This window comes from Pseudochaenichthys georgianus, chromosome 24 (genome assembly GCF_902827115.2).
Source record: "Pseudochaenichthys georgianus chromosome 24, fPseGeo1.2, whole genome shotgun sequence".
Lineage (NCBI taxonomy): Eukaryota > Metazoa > Chordata > Actinopteri > Perciformes > Channichthyidae > Pseudochaenichthys > Pseudochaenichthys georgianus.
Window position 1 is genome coordinate 14872648 of NC_047526.1, and position 7581 is coordinate 14880228.

The 7581-nt window shown below is 40.5% G+C and overlaps 1 long non-coding RNA gene across 2 annotated transcripts; it reads right to left on the bottom strand.

Moving 5' to 3' along the window:
• Window positions 1-2347: 2347 nt before the first annotated feature.
• Window positions 2348-5831, bottom strand: LOC117439730 (uncharacterized). Of its 2 annotated transcripts, none has more exons than XR_011642657.1 (3): window positions 5597-5831; window positions 3726-3836; window positions 2348-3350 (listed from the first exon to the last, which is right to left on the bottom strand). It is a non-coding gene; the product is annotated as an uncharacterized lncRNA (long non-coding RNA). The 2 variants fall into 2 exon arrangements; XR_011642658.1 differs by having other exon boundaries at window positions 3726-3839.
• Window positions 5832-7581: the final 1750 nt, after the last annotated feature.

Below are 7581 nucleotides of genomic sequence, written 5' to 3' on the forward strand. Positions count from 1 at the left end.
ATCACACAGAGATTTTACATTGTTGGTTACGAGGCAACTGTGAGAAGCTTTTGAAGGAAGAGGAGAGGGCTACATATTTTCAGAGAAAATCTACCAGGTCTCATTCCATCTCTTTGGATGCCTGTGAAGGAAAGATAGTCACAACAATACAAGCTGTGAAGGTGAGTTGGATTCAGGAGAATATAAATCCTTTTACAATGTGTACTGTATAAAATAGGCCTCCACTGCCTTTTGATATTGCAATGTGATGTTTCTTTATGGTTACATATACTTCGTATGAATCTGTGTATAGTACACCCTTGAGTTACACTTGGCCCGTGGACATACTTAAAATCAAATGTTCTCCTTTCTCTCTGTCTCTTTCCTTGATTCTTGTGCTGCCAGCAGTACTTTTCTTTTTGCATTTAGAAGCGACTAGCACGTTTCTTTGTGTTTATGAGTGTCTGGATGAAAGTTGCATTACAAGGGGTTTCAGGAGACAAGGTGACTGAGGATCATATCTGGTGTGTTGTGTTGTTGTGATGAAGTATATCTTAAAAAGCTGAGGAGCTTAAGTGAGCTCACATATCACGCCAGGGAAGAATCTTACTTGATGCAGCCCTTGAGAGCTCTTCACATACAGGTTACACAAACAAAGTGATACACATTCTCAAAGTGATGTGCCTCTCAGCACAGAGATGGCAAACAACATAATCCTCACATAATCTTTGCAGAGCTATGTCCTTAGTTACACTCCATTCAATTCAAGCACATGCACTGTCAGTCAAATGTGTGTGTGCAGCCTTATTTGAGAATTTTTTTAACTCTATCTACGGTACATTATAGGTAAGACACTTTTGAAAAAAATGAAATCAATATCACTAACAATCAATTACACACATTGTTCACGTTACTGGGAACACCTGTGCTTTATTCAACATGTATGAAAGGAAACATGTGGGTACTGCACAAATAGCTACTGTCACAATGTAACCCTAACATTGGGAGTTTTTTAATTAAATACAAATATTTCCAATTCCTCAGGTTAATAAAAGTGTGACTTTTCTCTGCGGTTAGCTGACATTTACCTCGCATGATTGATTCTGAATGTATCACAGTGTTCCATTTAAGATCTGAATCTGTTGTTATGAAGGAGTTGTGAATTGGCAAGCTTTCATGTCCTCATGGAACTAATTAGCTGGTTATTAAAAGCCGCTGCACGTCCTTTAAACAATTAAGCCTTGCATGTAATACCTATCCATTTTTTTAGCACATTAAAGTGAAATTGCATACTTGCAATTCCATACTTCTAAATAGATATTCTAAATATTTAAGTTTTTACTAATATTTGTAATGCTAACAATATTTTGTTAAGGTATACTAAATCTAAATATCCATACTTATTAGCACAATTACAAGTAACATGAATTGTCTGACTTCATATCTTATAAAACAAAGATATGATCAGCTATGCCAAGTAGATATTATAATGTCTTTCAAATAAAACTCAACATTACATCTGATGTTGATCTAAACCCAATCTAATGCTTACATGCTTTTCTATCTGTTCACATTTTCCTTAACTCTAGGCTACAATTGTGTTGACAGTTATGCAGTTAACTATGAATGTATTGCATGAGATTTGATAAGATTTGTAGCTCGAAATCCCCATCATAAAAATGAAAATATGTATCTACTGCAGATGGATGGATAACTACAGAACTTCAATCTGAATGCAGTGTGACGACCCCTCCGCCCTTCTGCCTGGCTGTGCTCCCTGCCTTGCTGTCCTCTGGCAGGTACAGTGTTGTCCTGTTTGTGCCCGCCCATCTAGAAGGTATAAAGGTTGCCCAGCTGCAAGGGTCAGTCTCTGATTCTGATCCTGGCATGCTGCAGCAACCTCAGCCTACAGCCTGTGTTAGGTTTGATGCACCCTCCAATATGCTACAACACACCCACACACTGCTCACACTACTAACAGTCTGATTCTTACATACACTATTCATCAGAGGTGTTTTTCTTTAACCTGTTAAATAAACAGATATTTGGCATTTAACTCTGCGTGGCCTCCCTATTTGTTCCAGCCTTAAGGCAGGTTGTAACAGCAGTGACACATTCTGACCTCAAGGGGGCAGTATGTACACAGTGTTGACATTGCTGCAGGTAAAGCAGCTTCCGTTCTGCATTGACAAAAGATTGAGCTTTACAATATGATGTTTACAATAAAGTTTGACAGGAGTGAAAATGGCCATGATTCACCCTGTTAAGAGCGCACGAAAAATAAATACCATAAACAGTGTAAATAAATAACGGGTTGGGGGGGGGGGGGGGGGGGGGGGGTGAAGGTTTGCTATGCTGCAGTCAACAATCCACTGCCTGGGTGGAAAGTGTTTAGTGTTCATGATTCAAGCCCCAACTGGGAATTTTGTTTTCATGTATGTGTAGTAATAAAAAAAAATGGAGGGATCAAATTTGTAACCATTCATTTGTCAGTTTTCACGTCTACAAGTGTAACAATGGGTATAATACCTTGACACTGTAACACTCCTCCTACAGTACCTGCTTCTATTGGTTTGTCGTGTCTGTGTGATAGCTATGTCCTTTACAAGTTGTACAATCTATAATAATAAAAAATGAAATGTAAAAAGTAAATAATAGTTTGCCGGTTTCTTTGAGAAATAAAACCTTGAAACATAATACAACTTTTGAGACAGGTCTATTGATGCATTGTATCTAAATCTATCAGGAACTAAACCCATACGCTCATCATGTTGTTTACCATTGAAACCTGTGTAAGTACAGGAAGAAACATTTTTCAAATCTATTCACTATCAGGCTTTGAGTTACCTTCTGAAACAAACAAAGAGAGCAACTCAGAGATGGAGAGGAAAGGGACTGTCAGACAGTGGGTCATTTGTATGATCAACAACTTACAAAACTGCGTTCATGAAACCAACCGGATAAATCACATGTCTCATTCAATGCCAGTCAGGAGCGGGCAGGCTTTTGAGATATCATCCTCTTGTTTATTAACCACCTAGCCAGAGTACATCTTGTCTCTTGAAGCATTTTTTTCCAATTCCACTTCATCCTCCAACTCATAACTAGTGGAGTTAAAGGCTTTCATAATATAAATCATCCCTCTGTGGCCTTGGTCCACTGTGGAAAATGTGTTTCCTGCTCCGAGCCTAATAAGCTCCCTTTAAGCCAAATGGCAAGCTGAGTTCACTTGCATGTACACACCGGGCTGTGAGAACAGGTCTTTAGCTTCATGTGGAAGATGATGCTGCTGCAGCTCACACTTCATCTGATGTAGGCAAAGCACCTCCAGGGATCCAGAAAGGATGTTAGGTCAGCAGTTCCACCAACATCTGCCAGCGAGAAAGATGAAAACTGACATAAAATGTCCACCTATAGCCGTGTCTCGTTGGAGGGGGAGAAAAGGTTGGATTAGAGTGCAGTATGGCAGGTGGGCTGGTCAATATGGAGCGTGGAATTTCACACAATCATGCTGCTGGTATCTTCAGGCAGCCAGGAGCTGTGCATCCAACAAGCTGCACCAGGCTTTGGAACATTTCCAATCCAGAGTTTAGCCTGCAGATCTGTAGTCTCAGTACTAGCCCACGCCTGCCCTGTCAGATCTAATCTCTTGGTTGCATGCCATGAAATGGGGTTTATTAAGAGTTTAACTGAGATCAGCCCAACCCCCGATCTGGAGCGTGCAGAGGAAAAGGGAAATCACTCACCTGAAAAATCTCAAAATCACAGAAACAGGGTGAGGTTGGTATCACCAGAGGCTTTGCTGTACGCCACTTTGTGCTCTCTCCCGTCTGTCTGCAGGAAGCATCATCTGTTTACTGCTAATTGGAAACCAAAGAGAAAACAAGTCTCTGAAGTTTCAATTGGAACTGGTCCCAGTATGATATCTCACACGGCTTAAAGGGACAGACTTCTGAGCCACATGCTACCAAAACTCTTGTCTCCTCGCATTACTCTCACACTGCCTGTTAGCATTTAAAACAAGATGAGAAATGAAACTCAAGGCTAGATCCTCTGTGCAAATGATCAATGTAAAACTCTGCATTATAACTTCCTGTAGTCCATAGCTCATGATTTACTTGTTGCAACATCAAAAAGGACAAAAAACAAGAGAACGGACAATTAAGATAATATTACAAGCACTGAAGACATTATTTTTAATGCCCATTTCCCTTTAGTGATCTCTCTATTTAAGGTAAGCATTGACTGGTGCACATAGAAGTACACACAAGCTGGAATCTGTTGGTGAGGAAAGAGGCATACCAATGAATCAATTATGGCAGTTATTTCTAGATCATTTTTGAGACCTACACCTTCCGCTTATAGTGAATTCAAAGCAGGTCAAATGGTTTACATAACTGCGCCAGTGAAAGCTTCTTTCAAAATTGTTATCTTCTTCTGTTATTGCACTAAGTCTGTATACAGCCTGAATTCACTCTCATATAAAAACTAGCATAATAGAGCATAACATTGCAGGACCACTGAAAGAGAAATGTTGCCTGAATGATGTTTTTTATCCATGCTTGTAGCAGACTCTAGGGATGCCAATGTCTGTCTATATTAGTCGGTCTGTCAGCCCAACAACTTTTGGTTGTTTGTACCACCACATCGTTCAAATGTGTTGTGTTAAGTGATGTACAGATTTCTTTCCCCCCTTAGACTAGTTTGTTATAACTTTAGAGAACCTTTGACTCCTTCTACAAGGAAAAGCGAGTCACATTTCAACACAAGGCAATTCAAAGATTAAGAGCATTAACATATAGTGCAACAAAAACACATTATGAAATGACATTTATATACATTTATAAAAAGTATTAAATGCATTAAAAAGCCCAAAGATACAAATAAAACATGCTAAAATAGAATAAGAGATGTTTTAAGTACAAGAATAAAAGTAATCTAACCCAATCCAACACAAACAACAATGGAAGAACATCAACTAGAATTTACCATATTGAATATTTAATTGGAATAATACATATTTTCATTTAGTTAAACCTGTTCTGCATGTAAACGAATGTCAAAATATGTTGCTGATGTCATTATGTAGCTTTTAACGGTCTCTGACAGTTATCTACTCCTCACAAAAAATATTCTGGTTAACATTAAAAAGTGGACGCTGCACTGCTGAGGGTTCAATCACGTCTAAACTTTAAAAAACATCCGCCACGGTCACAGTCAGCCATGGATTTGCTCACATTTAGTGTTGTGCAAAATCCAACCACTGAGTTGTCTGAAACGCATCATGAGCATGCATAAAAACAGAGCACTTAATTTGACTCGGAGCTAAATGGATGCAGCCATCATTACTGATAATAATTTAGTCCAAGCTTCTCCTGCTTAAAAAAGTCAAAATGTCCGCCTTAAAACAGGTGGATGTCCTGCTCTTTGTACGGTACACAGACTACCCCTAAAACAAACAAAAAGTATCACTATGACAGTGTGATATCGAGAGACCGGTTTGTTAAAACATATATGCAACAACTTTGTGTGATCTTTATCAAGCAGAGCTCATGCTACATCGAAGAAGATACACAGTCCATTCAGACATTCATAAATACATTAAACACACACTTGCCTGTCCCTGAAGAGATGTTGCATCCACCCTTCACGCACTGATACAGCCGTGCAGCCTGAGATCAAGGCCTCATCTCCCAGAGTCACGCACATCATCCACTCTCCATGCCCCTGCCCCAAGGATCCAGAGCTTTGATTTGTGTTTACCAACCTTGAGGTACACTCGAGTGACCCAGAGTTACATGGTGTAAACTCATGCAATTCTCAACGGGGAAACCTCAGGATGGAGATGGTCGATGCGGGGTGATGGTGAAGGGAATGCTGATTGCAGAGAGCTTTTGAGTCAGAGGCAGAACTAAGTGACACTGAAAGGCATTATGTCAAGACTGCATGGTTTGGATTATGGGCTTTCTTCTCAGCTTCATTAGATTTGCATGTCACGTATCGTGATGGAATGCTAGTATTTTTTCACCAAAAAGGGAATGAATGTTGGACAAATGTATTACCTTAAATACCAATACACATTTTAAAATGTTTTTGATTTGTTCATCACTTGAAAATAAGAAAATTCTGAAAGCTGCACGGTTTTGTGGCTGAATATATTTCAAGGGGATACAGACTGACTTAAACACCTGGCAGTTTCATCTAGCGGTGTGTGTACAAAAGGGATTCACTGCCTGCATCAGCCTCCGTTAAATTCATGCCGGGATACCCAACGTGGCCTGGCACTAACCCACTCCTGCTCCTGTAAAACAGTAAAACCTTCAGATGTTTTTTTCCCCTCTACTTCTATACCTTGCCTTAAAATCACTTAGCACTTTTGCAGAACGTGTTTTGAAACTTGGGATGTAGCAACCCCCAACATTTGTTCAAAGTTTGGATGGAATTTCAGTGCAACACAAACTCACATGGACATAATTTTTGATGTGCATGACTTTTTTTAATGTAATTGAAAATTGTTTTGCGTTCAGTAGATGGAATGCATGTTTCGCTGAGGTTGCCATGTCAAATATACCATGACTACGGAGAGAATGCTTACTGGTAACATGTTTCTTATATGTACTATTTATGAAACCTCTCCCAAAGGTTTGAGGCATGATCTGAGAGGCAGCGTAACATAAAAGATGGGCCAACCTGTGAAGGATTGTGTCATGGAACTGCTGACCCCATTATGTTTGCACTGAAATTGTACTCCATGGGCCGCTTTGTGTTCTGTTTTCTTTTCCTGAGTGCACATGCATGTGCTTCAATGCACTTTAAAGGCCGGTGACTGGGGAAGAGAGGGCCATTGAAAGGGTGAAGTGCTGTGTGTAAAATCCTTTGCATGCTTAGGGTACACACCTGGTGCAAAACCATGGGACATGAAAGAGCACAACGGCCAAAAAGGTGACCCGTTTTTGTTTGTTTTATGTGATGCTTTCCTGCCCTGTCTTCTCCAGCCAGCTGAGCCACTCATGCTCAGAGTTTGATCAGTATGTGAAGCCTGACACAGACAAAGCACCATGCAATGAACATGAAAGGCTCGCACGCACGCACGCACGCACGCACGCACGCACGCACGCACGCACGCACGCACGCACACACACACACACACACACACACACACACACACACACACACACACACACACACACACACACACACACACACACACACACACACACACACACACACACACACACACACACACACACACACACACACACACACACACACACACACACACACACACACACACACAATTATATATATGTCTGCCTTTATCCCTCTCTCTATTTTGTTCAAAAAGGCCAACAAACAATAGCGCCCTGCTGCTCTGCACTTCTCATTTAGTCCCGGTGTCCCATTCATCTCAATAACGGAGAAGAAAAAAGTACAACTCCCAGATTGTGTGTGGCACCTTCACCACCTTGCATTTTTTAAGGTGCCCACCACTCTGTCTCTCTGTCAACATTCATGAAGTTTCCACTTTTAAGGAGGAGGTGGAAGAAAGGTCATGATTGAATAATGAATCTGTCCAGGGAATGGACTACAGCCCTGGTGGCT